At 42.1% G+C, this 14,589-nt stretch overlaps 1 long non-coding RNA gene across 1 annotated transcript in view; it reads right to left on the bottom strand.

Annotated features, from left to right (window-relative positions):
- Nucleotides 1–14,589, bottom strand: part of LOC310840745 — an 86,871-nt gene that overhangs the window by 57,685 nt on the left and 14,597 nt on the right. Inside the window, exon 2 of the long non-coding RNA XR_014562081.1 lies at nt 9,353–9,513. This is a non-coding gene — a long non-coding RNA (uncharacterized lncRNA). The remainder of the gene's footprint in view (nt 1–9,352; nt 9,514–14,589) is intronic.

Below are 14,589 nucleotides of genomic sequence, written 5' to 3'. Positions count from 1 at the left end.
GACAGAATTCCAAGTGCTAACCTGAATTCTCAAAGCTCTTTACACATACTAGGTCCTGCTTGCTTGAAGAAAAACCTCCTTTCATAGATAGGATCTGCCCATGTGATGCCCACCTAGTGGAAACTCACATGGCCCTTAATTGTAAAATATATGATGGTCTCCGCCAACAATTCTTAGACATGGAAACCAGAGACAGAGGTTATATGCTTCTTATTACAGAGGAGAGACCAGGAGCTCACCAAGACAGTAGCCAAGTTCCTCTATTTGATTTTCTGCCGCCAAAGTACACTAGAGGACCCCTGCCCTTGCTGGTGTCCCACAGAGGTGAAATAGATTGCTCGCCTCTTCTTCCCTTTGGCAAATGACTGTACTGTTGAAATGGCGACGAGATCGCATTGGCCTATTTATTCTGAATGTTTGTAAGTGATGCCAATAAAGGTTTGATGATCACCTCCTTTCATACATGCCCTGGGATACTAAAGGGATACTTTTGCAAGTACCCTTGCCACACAAGACTCCAGCTTACCTATACACATCCCTCTCTATCTTTACAAAGCAGGCAAACCCTGTTATATTTTGGAAGGAATTTGCCTTGGCAGATGCTGTGCTTAAACGATGAGTTAGAGACTGCACTTAAACGAGACTGTTGCTTTAATGTTAGCCTCAGATCTATATTGCTGCTTTATTAAGGTGGGCTTGGCATGGGCTATAAGGACCTATCACAACAAAAGCTTCTGAAGGACTAGAGCAAAATATGATACCAGTGATTCACTAAGCAGTAGATTCATTGGGCAACAGCCACTGTATTTTGTTTTAGCCTAGTAACCACTTTCTCTACAGCAGGTTTATTACAATCAATGAGTTCTCTCGGAGGTGCCGGATTACAAACAACAGAAGATCCGCAACTGGTATAGTAAACAAACATAGCTGTTCCTGAATTTAGTTTTAATCTTTCTTCCCCCACATCTGTTTTAATGTGTGTGTGTTTTTATATATAAAAAAGGGAGGGCACACTTCTGAAATCTAAGCAGGTGTCATTCATTTAACAACAAAGCAAGACTTTCTGTTAGATCAAGTTGCTCCCTACCTCTATATCCTTACATAAACGAAGTAATTCAGAGATTTCGACTCTACACACACCGTACAATTAAATCACACCAAAGAATCATAAGAACCGTAGTTTGTCAAAGGTGCTGGGAACTGTAGCTCTGTGAGGAGTAAACTATAATTCCCAGGATTCTTTTGCGGAGATGCTTTAATTGTCTGGTGTGCATGCAGCCTTTGTTATCAGTTTATTATTAAAACAGTTTCTAAGGCATTTGCACAACTTTGAAAACATAATACATGCAAAAGTTGGACAGCACATTGGAATGCATTAGGGAGGGCCAGGGGGAATTCAATGAGACAAAACTTATTTTTCCAGCTCTTCACACCAGGGTTTATGGTGCTTGCAAGGGATACTATAAATGTCTAGACGGGGTATTTTTAGCATTCACAGTCATTGTAGAAAAAGAAGAGTCTAGGAATAAAACATTAAAGCAAACTTTCAGTACAATGGAAGAGGTTTTATCTTTTAGTGAGTAACAAAAGGTGCCTGGTGAATAGTATTTTGAGAAGAAGGGCTCTCTGCATAAATCAACCTGGCATCGACCTAACTAGAGTAGAATGGACGCATATCTACTGTCGGTCCTGTCCAGTTCATGTAAGGCAGAGGTGGCTAACTTGTGGCCCTGCAAATGTTGTTGAGCTATAAATTCTACCATCCCTAACTGGCTTAGGTCACCCATATAGCAGCCATCCCTGATATTCAAGGACTACATTAAAGAAGGGGAGGACTGAACCCAAACACACTCAAAAAAGTTACACAACATAGTAAAAGTGGACTCTTTTTGTGCTTGAAAAGTTGCTTTGGGAGGAAGTGATTGGAGGATGTTAGAGCAGTGAGTAAAGGAGGCATGGGTTACACTTTTCAGCCTCAGAGCCCCATTCCCTTCTGGGCAACCTTCTAAGAGCCAGGAGTGGGTAGGGCCAAAGGCAAAAACAGGAAGAGCAACTAATGTACCTTTTGTTTTTATGGTAAAAGGTAAAGGTAAAGGTACCCCTGCCCGTACGGGCCAGTCTTGACAGACTCTGGGGTTGTGCGCCCATCTCACTTAAGAGGCCAGGGGCCAGCGCTGTCCGGAGACACTTCCGGGTCACGTGGCCAGCGTGACATCGCTGCTCTGGCAAGCCAGAGCCGCACACGGAAACGCCGTTTACCTTCCCGCTGGTAAGCGGTCCCTATTTATCTACTTGCACCCGGAGGTGCTTTCGAACTGCTAGGTTGGCAGGCGCTGGGACCGAGCAGCGGGAGCGCACCCCGCCGCAGGGATTCGAACCGCCGACCTTTCAATCGGCAAGTCCTAGGCGCTGAGGCTTTAACCCACAGCGCCACCTGTGTTTTTATGGTACACCACACCTTTTCTGCACCCACCCTCCTCACTATCCTCCACTCCAGTCAAGAGGCCTCACCACTTCTCACTCCCTTGGCACCTCTCTGCCTTCTGCTTCCTCCTGCAATGGCAGTGGGACTCAAGCAAGCATACACAGAGTGGCTGCTTCTCTGCCTGCTTGCCTCATTAAGGCCTTTCGCAACAGTGCTGTGCATCATATGCTGGGAGTCGGGGCAGGGCAGCCCAGAACAGCAGTAGGCAAATGCTGTTATCACTTCTGGGATACCAGCTCCGAATTATGGTAACGGTGGGACAATTTAGGGGGCATCCCAGTTCCTGTTTTTTCTCTGTTTGTTTCCTCACTCTGCCTAATGGTAAGCTTAGGTCATTTGCTTGATCTAGTCCAGCTTCACTTGGGGATGATTTCCACTGGGGAAGCTGTGAGCAGCAAAAGTATTAAAGGTCAATTGGGTTTATCTTATTCTGTTTATTTCAACAGGAGAATAATTCACTGCTGACATCTCTTAAGGCTCTGGAATGCAGAAAGTGCTTGATGAACTACACTCCTTTGCAATTCACTCTTCAGTTATGTTTGTATAATTGGACTTAAAACCTGACCCAGATGATTCAGTAGCTCACATTATTAGGTCCTGATCTTCAGGGAACTGAGCCTAATTGTACTCTATGGCCATTCCAGGGATAGCCAACTTGCTGTCTGCCAGCAGTGTCTGCCATCGTGGTAACAGCGTCCTTGCAACAACACAGGGTACCCACACATACCAGCAATGATGTCAGAGCAGAACAAGGGTTGCAGATGCCATGGGACATCCCAAACATCGGGCCACACAACAGCCAACCAACTAGGCTTGCCAACTGATCAGAAAAACAGACAGCTTGCACCTGTGCTTTTCACAGAGGATCAATATGCATAACTCAGCTTGTTAATCTTTCTATACATTAAGTTAAAGGCACAGCCTGTGACCAACTAAGATGGACCTGCCGCTCGGGCCCTAAGTATGCTCTGCTACTCCTCATTCTCTCCCTGTTCCACCCCTTCTTTTTGGTTCCTGTCTGTTCCTTCAACTTCATCCCCATACTAAGGAATCTGCTTCTTCCCCTTTCTACAGCTCACTTCCACCCTTCTGGAGGCCCAAGATCTTAAGAGGAGAACAATCCCAGCCATCTTGGGCATTACCAGTTTAAACGGTCCTGTCTTTAGAAATATAACAATACAAAGCCCTGAGCTGATTGTTACAAAAAGCACACCTGTAGCTTTGTAAGATGTTTTGTGGATTCATTTATATAAAAAAATGAGGAAAATAAACATTCATACATACATAGTCATACATGCATACATACTAACCCCAGTTCACTATTCCTGTTCCATTTGCTTATCAGCTGGACCAAGATGGCTCAAATATCCTGACTAAAGGAGAGCGACCTATTTCTGGTTTCTAAATCCACCGTTCATTGGATATCATTGTTTTTAATTTAATTTGTATACTGCCCTTCAGCCAAAGATCTCAGGGCAGTTCACAGCACAAAAATACAGAATAAAACCACAAGATACATAATATAAACCAAAAAAAAGAACAAAGCAAACTAATAACACCCCTTTCACAAACACATTTAAAAGGACATAGACTGTTAGTCATCATTTTAAGAACATCATTTCCCTTGAGCACATGTTGCTATCTGTCTTTAAACAGTGCAACTCTATTCCTACTCAGAAGTAAATACTGTTGTGCTCAGTGGAACTTTCAGGTGTTTGTGAAACTGTGGTCGCAAAGTGTACCTGACAATTTAACTCAGGAGGAAAAATGGTTTCCTGTAATTGTCTTGTTTATTTAAAAACACACATGCACAATTAAAGTAACTCCTGAGTTTTCACTCTTCTGGCACACTTTTATAAGCACACTAAACAAAGCTGGGCATTTTATCCGCTATCTGCTATGGGTGGTTGCATATAATCCTATAATTTCCAGTGAAATAATTAGAGGTTTAATTTTCCATTTCTTTCCACTGTGAGATGGTGTGTGGCTCTAAATGCTCACTCATGTCTGCATGGGTACACAGTTGGCATATGCATTGCTGTGAAGCCAATACTTGTTTTTTTAAAAAACAAAAACAAAAAAAACCTCAAAACAATTCCAAGCAGTATTTAAAATCTACTGAATAATTTATCTTTTCTACTAAGTTTTAGTTTCCTAAAGAGTTCTTAATGGAAATGCCTCTTATTCAATAATATATTTTACTGCTTGATTCAGAAATCTTTCAGTCCAAGGTTTAGAAACCATCCCAGTATATCCTATAGCACATGGGAGAATCCTCCAGATTCCAGAACAAGATTGCTTCCAGATGAGCTGTTTCTTGAGCATTCATTATGATTTGTTTCCACAAAGTTTGTGGGGAGGTTAGACAATGTTGTGCTAAGTGATTGTTGTCTTGCACTTTCCAATGCATTTCCCCATCACTTTTCTGATCGCAAAATGTCTGCTTGCAAGGAGGGGGTAGTGGGTTTGTTGCATAGCAGCACCAATTCAGTTTGAGTTTCACAACCTGAATTTACCAGCATGTGATTGAATCCCACCTGAAAAAAGGAACAGCCTGGAAGCTCCCTGAGAGATGGTGGGGGGTCACTCACCAAACCTAGTGGAGCTTCAGCAATAGTCTTCTGGAGACATCAGGTAGAAGGCAGAGGCAGCAAGGACTTCAGGGCCTCTTGGACACAATAGCAGAGCCAATGTGGTGCTCCCACTGGTGCAGCCATACACAGCTTTAACCTCATTGCTGCATCTCCCCTTTCTGGAAGCAATAGCAATACCATTGCAGGAAGGCCATTGCTTTAGCTCTGCTCCACCAACTGAGTCACTTCTGCTCACATCACTGAATAATCAGAGAAATGACTAACTCACATTAAGAAAATGCAAACCACCAAATGGAAAAGGTCTTCCACAGATACCTGAGAGTCAAAGGTGAAGATGCCTGTTGAATCTCTGCAGGAAGAGAGTTCCCCAGAATGGAAGCAGCACCACTAAATACCTGTCTTCTAGTTCAGGCCAGCTGGACCTCTGCAACACAGGAGGATACCGAACAGTGCTCTTCTGGATGTTCTCAGGAACTGGGCTGAGATATAAGGCCTCCGGCAGTCCTTATATCCTAGGCCCAGTTTTTTCAGGACTTTGCATATGAATACAAGAACTTTGTAGAAAGTAAAAAGGAAACCCAGGACGGATTGTTGGAAATGCCAGCAGCTAGGTAGGAGGAAAGCAAACATTTGAACAGACCTTACCCGAGCTCATTTATCCTGAAGCAATCCTCTATGTTGTTAACATTATACCGCTGTTATAAAGAGGCGCCAACAATGGTCATTATCCTCCAATAATAACATTTTTTATCAGTATGCTGCAAAGGCTTTCTACAAAGTAGGGCCACTCACCCCCTCTAAAATTTGACAAAAGGAGTACTGTCAAGATAAATGTTTGAAAAGGTTAGTGATGTAAACTTCCTGCTGTAATCCTTCTGAGATTGTCAGTAATGTGTGTGTGTGTGTGTGTGTGTGTGCGTGTGTGTGTGTGTGTGTGTGTGTGTGTACGCACTCAACACGTTGTTTACTATTAGGCTTGTTTGATCTATTTGTTCAGACTGGAAAGCTGTTCCTTGGCATCCCGCTGTGTTTTATAAACAGCCCCAGCTACAAACAAGGTTTTAAATGAAATCTGTGTGTAATCAGAAGACTCCTATGCATCTTATCAGTTCTCCTCAAATATCCAGGTACCTTCCTGATCAACTCGTACATTTATCAACTTTAAAATTAGATATTCCATCAGTTCCTTTCAGGTTCTTTTGTCATAAGGCTGACAGATTACTACAGCCTGACTTTGCACATGAGAAGAACTATTATTTGTTCTGGGGAGGGGACAGGGGATAGGCGAGAAACTGAACTCAGTTCACATATATGTAATACACACTTTTCCAAACAAAAGGCAGACTGAAACACAGCTATCCTTTGAAATTCACACTTCTCTGAATTTTGCAATGCAGTTCTCCAGCCAAGTAATGTGTGCAAAAATTCATGTATTGGCTAAAGTAACATACCAAAAAAGCATATTAAGGCAAACTGCTTTGCAAAAAAAAAAGTTAATTAGATGACTCTAATTGTTCAACCTAGTAATGAAATAATGTTTTCAGGTGACTGAATCACACCGGAAAATAGTGACCGTCTGAAAGTGCCCTTAGCTCACATGGGAGTAAGTGAAGTCTTTGTGCCCCTCTTTAGAAATATGCTTGCTGACCAGGTTCAAAAGACATACTAGTTGGGGCAGTGGTGTTGCTAACATTTTCAAATTCTATACATTAATTCATTCATTCATATGAACTGGCCACTAAGATGCTTTAGATTAGGCACTAGTAAAGCTAAAGGGACCCCTGACCATTAGGTCCAGTCGTGACCGACTCTGGGGTTGCGGCGCTCTTCTCGCTTTATTGGCCGAGGGAGCCAGCGTACAGCTTAGCCAGCATGACTAAGCCGCTTCTGGCGAACCAGAGCAGCGCACGGAAACGCCATTTACCTTCCTGTTGGAGCAGTACGTATTTATCTACTTGCACTTTGACGTGCTTTTGAACTGCTAGGTTGGCAGGAAGATTAGGCAGTAGAGCCCTTTTATTACAACACTCAGTATAGAAGCCTTTCTTTTGAGATATTTGCAGGATTGCAATGAAACATGCAGCTTACGTAGTAAACTCCTGCACACATGCCAAGCCAGCAGCTTTACCTTAACTGAGGTTAAGTCTTAGGTAATTTACTATGTTGCCTTCCTACACAGAAGGCAACATTTTTTGTTGACAATATTTCCCAAGAATGCACTGGCTTTGGGCTTCTCTCACTTCCTTGACAGTCAGAGGTATACATTTGCTGGATGCAACTTGATTTAGGAAAAGAGCACCCTCTATCTGTAGCACTTTCTGCAGTCCAATCAACCTGCAACATACTCAGGAAAACACAACCTTTGCTACAGCTCATAACATACAAACCAAGCATTCCAGAAGAAAATCACAGATTGGGAGAGCCCAGTCAGAAAATAAATAAAAGGGCTCAGATAAGGTGGTCTCAGCTTGCTTTTAAGAGTTGATCATACCGGCAGCAGAGCCCTCCTTGAATGATACATTCTTCATTTCCCTACAAACCTGCTGCAAAACTGACATTTGTCAGCCAGCAATGTTTGCAATGAAAATGTATTTATAAGCTTTCCAAGTCCATTATAGGCCAAGCATATCTGATTTAAGATTCGCTAATCTTGTTCAGAACAGCAAAAACTCATTTTCTGCACAGGAAGTTGCTGCACAGTAGCAAAGTCTGCAGGGAAAGTTGGTATTTAAATTGATGAGGTAGGTTATGAATTAAATGCTGAGGTTCCGATGCTCTTAGGCGTTCACGTGGCGGCTTGTGGGAGTGTGGATTGTGTATGGATTGGCACCTCCAGGTGGAGCTGCTGCCAAATTACAGGGTGGCCGTGGGTCCTTTCACAGGTTGTCAGGATGATCACATCAGGGATGGATGGATCTGCCCATTTTGGTTTCTTTCCATTTCTCATTTTCCAAATATTAAATTAGTTTGCCACATTTCTGAATCAGGTTGCAATTTATTATTTTTTTATGTGTTCATGAAAATTCATTGCAACACGCCTATCCTCTTGTGGCACTACCAGTTCGTGCAACTGGCTCTGTCATGCAATCCCATTTGGTTGCAAGCATTGCATTATGCAACAGTGGCTTTTTGATCCTTATACCAATGTGTCATGCTAAATTTTAAATGGTGGGAAATAACTGTATGCCAGAATAGTGTCCCAAGTTTCAGCAATGCAAAATTTCTACAATTTCCCAAGTTAATGGATTTGCAAATGGACTTTTTTCTGGAAATAATCAAAACAGAAATGAATGCTAGCCTTTCACTAGATTCCACTAGATTTCCGGAAGTGGCTTTTACAAGGTGTAAGACTTTCACATAAAACACAGAAATGCTCAGGTAAAGAGAGAGCAGGAAAACAGAATAAAGTGCTGTCTGGATGCAGCCTAAGTCTACAAATTATCATGAATGAGTACAGCCACAAGGCAGCAGAAGTTTAGGATCAGAGTTTCCTTCTCCTAGATGGGCTACCTTCCCCGTCATGGTACATAATGACTGCGTAGTGTGTGAATTTGGGGAATGCATGCTAGAGCATATTGCTGGTTCCAGTTTTTTGCGGATTCTTGAGCAAAATACTCTTAAGAGCCATCTCCCTGAGTTTGCCCCTTTTCCTTCCTACTATTGCCATGCCCTCTTTGCTTGCCTCCCATTCTGGGTCCATTCAGCACCAGCACATGGAGCTAGAGGACAAGGCATGCAAAACCTACTACAGTGGTACCTCGGGTTACATACGCTTCAGGTCACAGACTCCGCTAACCCAGAATTAGTACCTCTGGTTAAGAACTTTGCTTTAGGATGAGAACAGAAATCGTGCTCCGGTGGCGCAGCAGCAGGAGGAGGAGGCCCCACCCGCTAAAGTGGTGCTTCAGGTTAAGAACAGTTTCAGGTTAAGATGAATTAAGTTCTTAACCCGAGGTACCACTGTACTCCTTCTCCTTACTGCCTTTTCGTAGAGGGCAGGTAAACAAGAAGCAATAGCAAGGAGGATGAGGGGCAGAGGAGGCCCTGGAAATGAGGAGTACAGACCACAGCAGATGCCCAGCAACACGAACTCTGGCACCAGTCCCACTACGAATGTGGAATTGCATAACTCTACTACTCTACTACTACCAGGAGCTATGCTGCTGCTTAGCATTGTACTTAGCCTCCTCCAGGGTTACACTGGGGGCAAGATCATAGGATGCATCATCTTTTGTCAGCCTCAAGAAACTGGGGGTGAGCAATCTCTTTGTACCTTCAGTTCAACAGCTTGCTTGTGGAGAAAGGCGACAACGCCAAGAGAGTTGTGGCTGCCTGCTTTTCCACTGTTGCAAAGTCACCGCTGGCCGCGTCGTCCTCTTCTTTTCCCCTGCTGACTCCCAGTGCCTTAGAGCAGGTGAGAACACCAGAATCAATCTGTAATTATAAGAAAATTTACACTTTCCCCAGGAGTTAATATACTTTATTCTAGGCAGTTTTATGGGAGGCAGCAAAGCTTATCCTGAAGCTGATGGTCATAACAATGAAATAATAGTATAATTTTTCCTGCTCAAAATATGGCTTTTAAGAAAATTACATTAAGAGAAAGAGCTGCTCTAGGACCTCATAAGGAAGGTACTTAAAGAGCCATTATCTGCGGAATTCTGGGGAAGTGTCAGGTTCATTTACTATTTGAACTGTATAAAATTCCAAAATATCTTTCTTTTGAGCTATTGCCCACCCTCTTCCACATGGGGTTAGTGAAACATTATTTCATTTTCACTGTTCTTAGGAGACATATTTTGTTTGGGAGATGGCAGCTTCAGAACACAGACTGCTATAGGCTCATTCGGGCAGAGTGCCTTGGCATCGCTGGAGTTAAAGCACTTTCCATAAATGCATCCTGGCATCTACATAAATAAACACATTAGTTTTCCAAAGGCTTCTGTTTTCATCACAAAGGGAAAACTTCACATTCAAATGAATATATATATATATATATATGCACTATTATAAGCATAATTGGAGTGCACAGTGCAATTAGAAATTGGAAATTTTGCTCCCATAGCTGTATGCCCAACTAAGCAGCCAATTTTACATGGGAAATACCAGCATGATGAGTCTTTAAAAAATAATAATAATAGTTCATAATGAGGTAAACCAAGAGGTTCAGGACTTGAAATTCAAAATGACTGAAAATCAGCTAGGCGGTGTATATTGCACTTCAATTTCCATGGCCTTATCAGGACAGGGAGGGAAGCTCTAGACACACAGACACACCAGATTAATCACTGTCCCAAGGGAATTTCTATTCCCACCTATAGCATTTTCATAAAATGTGTACCATATTAAGCTCATCCATTTCGCCAAGGTGCTGAGTAAGTAGAACAGGGTGCTGTGGTTGCTTAGCAACATGCTTTTCCTTCTTCCTTAACATAGGGGGGTGTCTGAGGTGGGGCTGCTTATTTGAAACTGACATTAGCAACTCTGAGACCACCCAGCATCTGGTTGCTTGGGATCCCTTGAAGAACTAGTGCTGTATTGGCAAGCATCTTCTACAAATACATATTGATCTCTTCTTCAGCTGGCCTCTTTTGAGTGAGCAAAATATGCCTATATTGTCCATGCTATTTGTCTCTTGCACGGAAGCAAGCACCGCCCTATCTCTGAAATATGTTGCCTCAATTCACTGATTAAGTTACCAGCACCAGCAAAGTCAACCAGGTCCTTCCATTGTCTTCCACAGGGCTAAATGTCATACCTCTACAGGTATTTGCTGATGAGAGGTGGAAGTGCTTGTGTGAAAGCTGTTTTCTGTGTTGGAGTGAATTTTCAGTTTGAATTTCACACAAGTAGCTTTATGCTTGAAAACTGGGCAAGGTGTTGAAGACTTTACTATGTCAAAGACAACTGTGTGATTCAGTTGGGTTATTGGATTTTGGTCTAGCAAATGATCACAAATGTCTTTACAATATTGATATTTGTCTAACTGCAAGGTGCTAGATGCTGACACATGGACATCATCTGCACCAGACATCAAAAGCAGCATCATATCACTTTAAATAGTTGCGGCTTCCTCCAAAGAATCCTGGGAACTGTAGTTTATTAAGGATGCTGGGAGTTCTCAGAAGAACCCCAATTCCCTCACAGAACTACAGTTCCTAGAGTGGATGAATTTCTCTTCCCAGAGAACTCTGGAAATTATAGTTCTTTATGATAGTCTACCAAATATGGACACCACCTTGCCCTAGATGGTTTTGGCCCAAGCTACTTGAAGAAGCTACTTGAAGGCCCAAGCTACTTGAAGGTGTGCTGTCATGTCAACCTGCCCATTCCACGAGATCAACATCAGAAGTTTGGCTTAGGTGTCCACCTGTTAAGATTGCTGACCACCTGTAATAAAGTCTTCTCCGCTGTGGCACCTCTCTTGTGGAACTCTGTCCCTTTCAGAGTGTGACAGGCCTCATCTCTTGCAATGTTTAAGAGGGCATGGAAGACCCAGCTCCTCTCAGTGGCTTTTAGTGGGTAACTGGAGTAACTGGGTATCTGGAAAAACTGATTTTGTGTGGCTCTGGGTTTTAATGTTGCTTTGCTGTTTTATTCATTTGATTAATTTATGGAATAAAAGTTTCCTCTCCATCTGTCTTTTATGTATCATAATGCTTGTTTAAAAAATTAAACACAGTGTAAGCTGCTTTGTAAAGAATATTTCTGAAAAAGTAGGCATAAGTTTATTAAATAAATAAACGAACAGTGGGAGAAGGCTTTTGTCCTTTTTGTTGGCTACTGCCTACTGTATTATGTAGGCTTTTGTACTGACCCGCACGGGGCTCTTTTTACAATCTTTGGGATGTTTCAACATAAAGAAAGTTACCTTGATTCAGAGAACTGGGATTCATGACCTTCCTATTGATTTTATGGTTCTAATGTAAGCCATCTATCTTTGAGAAAGTAACATCTTATTTCATTAAGGGAAGGTATAACTGCATCATCTTTTAAGACAAGCCTTCTGGTTACGACTCATACTTAGTTTCATCTGTGTTTGCATTCAAAGCAGTAAAATCTGAAACAAAAACACAGAGGAAAAATGCTCTGGAAAACTTTTTTTAACACCTTTAAATCTGACTTCATCATCTAAGACAGCAGTAAACACATTTTTTATGGAAGGATTCGAAGGCTATGAAAGAGAAGGACATAAAGTGCCCTAATAGATTTTGAGCAGAAATCCAACCTTTATTGGGGAACTTTAGTGTCCTCAATAACGACTTGTCATTTGTCTCATTAAGCTTGCCTAGAGATTTGTTTTGCCGGACAACATCTGCGGCCTTCTGGTTCATGGAAAATGGAAAAAAGTTACATGACTTGTCATGGCAATGCGGTTGAGTGAATCAGTAATATTCTAAACTGCATTTCACAGGCCAGTGGCCTACAGCAGGCAGAACTGACATGGCATCAACAGGCACACATGAGAAAAGAGAGGCCTCCCTGCCACCCCCAGTGTCCTCTCCCCACCACACCCTCCAGATGAACTTCAAAGTGAAAGCAGTATTTAGCTGTAGCCCATGGAACAGGCTGCAGTGTGTGCTTCATTGTGAGGGGTGTGTGGTGCCCGCAACAGTTTCTCTGGTTTTCCTATGTGCGCACAGGGCCCAAAAGATTTGTGAACCTTGTCCGACAGAAGTCACTTCCAAAATGGATGTGTGCCACATCACCTATGCTCTGCATAGTGCCTAGAGCATGGCAGTGTTCCACAGCAGTCCCTTTCACAAAGCCTGAATGCATATAAGAGTTAAGGCAAGACAACTTCTTGAGGAACTGAAAGAGCAAAGACGTCCTTATTGCAAATTTAGTACTCCATTTAGGTGGAGAATATTGAAGTATAATGCAGTGCACAAGACATAATGTGCCATATGGTATAGTGCAGCCTTGAAGAATTCCCATATGCTCACCCTCCTCGTCCTAACAAAGGCATCCCATGTGTTTGCAATAAGCTGGAATTAACTTTTTAAGTTCTTCCCATCCTCTTTTTCTTTTCTTTTTAAAGAAGCCTCAGAAATCAAAATAAGATGAGAGAGAAAATGAATACAATAATGGATGAACTTTAAAGAAATAAATTTCAAGTCGTTTGAATCTATAATTTCACACCAGGATAGGTTTGTTGTATCTGATTCTTTAAAAGGAGGAAAAAGCCCATCTTCACTTAAATGCACTAACTATTCTATGGTTGGTTAAAAGCCATTTTTGCAGTCGCAGATGGTGTCAGCTGTGATAAGACCTCCTGCAACAGAGATCAATAAAGCTTACTTTAATAGCACTTTTTTTCTTACCCGAGAACCTCCAAAATTATTTTGCGCCACAATGATCGCTATTGGGTGGGAAATAAAAGGAAGCTGAAATCTATCAAAGTTTTCTTAGCAAGGAGGATTAGTTCAGAACGACACAGCATGATAGCTAAAGTTCTCTATCAGCACAAAACTGGTGTGCAGCGAAAGACTGTGATCGTGTTGTGGGTTTATTTTATTTTTCCTTTTTCATTTCAGGGGCAAGAGACCTTGATTCTTTTAATGAAGAAACAAAGGAACAAAAAAATAGATACACACTGTTTTCAAGAGCCCATGGGCATTCAGTTCAGAAGGAACCAGTAATTTAACAAAAGTTTTCTCCTTGGGAGCCTTACAGCTGAATAGTAAGGCTAGAAATTCATCCTGCTTTTTTTCAAATAAAAAGAGCAATGTTTTAAAGGGCATGAGTCTAAAGGTTAATACTAAAGGTATGAGTGCTACTTTTGACTTAGGTGAGCCAGGAACTATAGTACACACTCATTGTGAGGACATGCAAAGAAGCCAGAACCAAAGGACAAGCCAGGAAGCAGGTGTAAGGAGTAAGCCACAAGTCAGGGTCAAAGAATAACCAATGAAGTGGCCTGAGACAGTGGCTTCACCCTGCCTAATGGCTGGGACGGCTCTGTTCCTACCCACCAGCTCTGACCTGCAGAACTGCATTTTTGTATGGCCACAGCAATCATGGAATAATATAAAATGCCATGGTTAGAAGCAGATGTTTCAGAACAGAGTATTAGTTTCACAAGGTGATCAAATTTCTGTAATACTACCCCAGGCTGATTTTCCAGCAGCACAGGGGAAGTTCTAAATCACCTGTTGTATGTACAGTGCAAATGTGTATAAGAGCTCCAATTCTGAAAATGGGAGTTTAGTGAGGATGCTAAGAATTCCCAGCATTCCCAAGTTGTCTTCGCAGAACTACAGTTCCCAGGTTTCCCAGAGCAGAGGAAGTAATTGTTAAAGCAGTTTGCCAGGTGCAGCTATGGCAGCTGTATAGCAAATGTGAAGGGGGAAATAACATTTGTTTTCATTTTTTAAGTCATAGTTCTCTTTCGTAAAGATCTGTTATTGGCCACAATCCAGTGATAACACTTTCTGAGCAAGCACTTGCACAAGAGATGCTGCTTCGTACACACCTCCCATTCGTTTCATGAAAGAAGGTCCTGGTGAA

This window comes from Podarcis gaigeae (genome assembly GCF_964106915.1).
Source record: "Podarcis gaigeae genome assembly, chromosome: 3".
In the NCBI taxonomy this organism is placed as follows: Eukaryota; Metazoa; Chordata; class Lepidosauria; order Squamata; family Lacertidae; genus Podarcis; species Podarcis gaigeae.
This window is presented reverse-complemented; position numbering and strand designations above follow the sequence as displayed.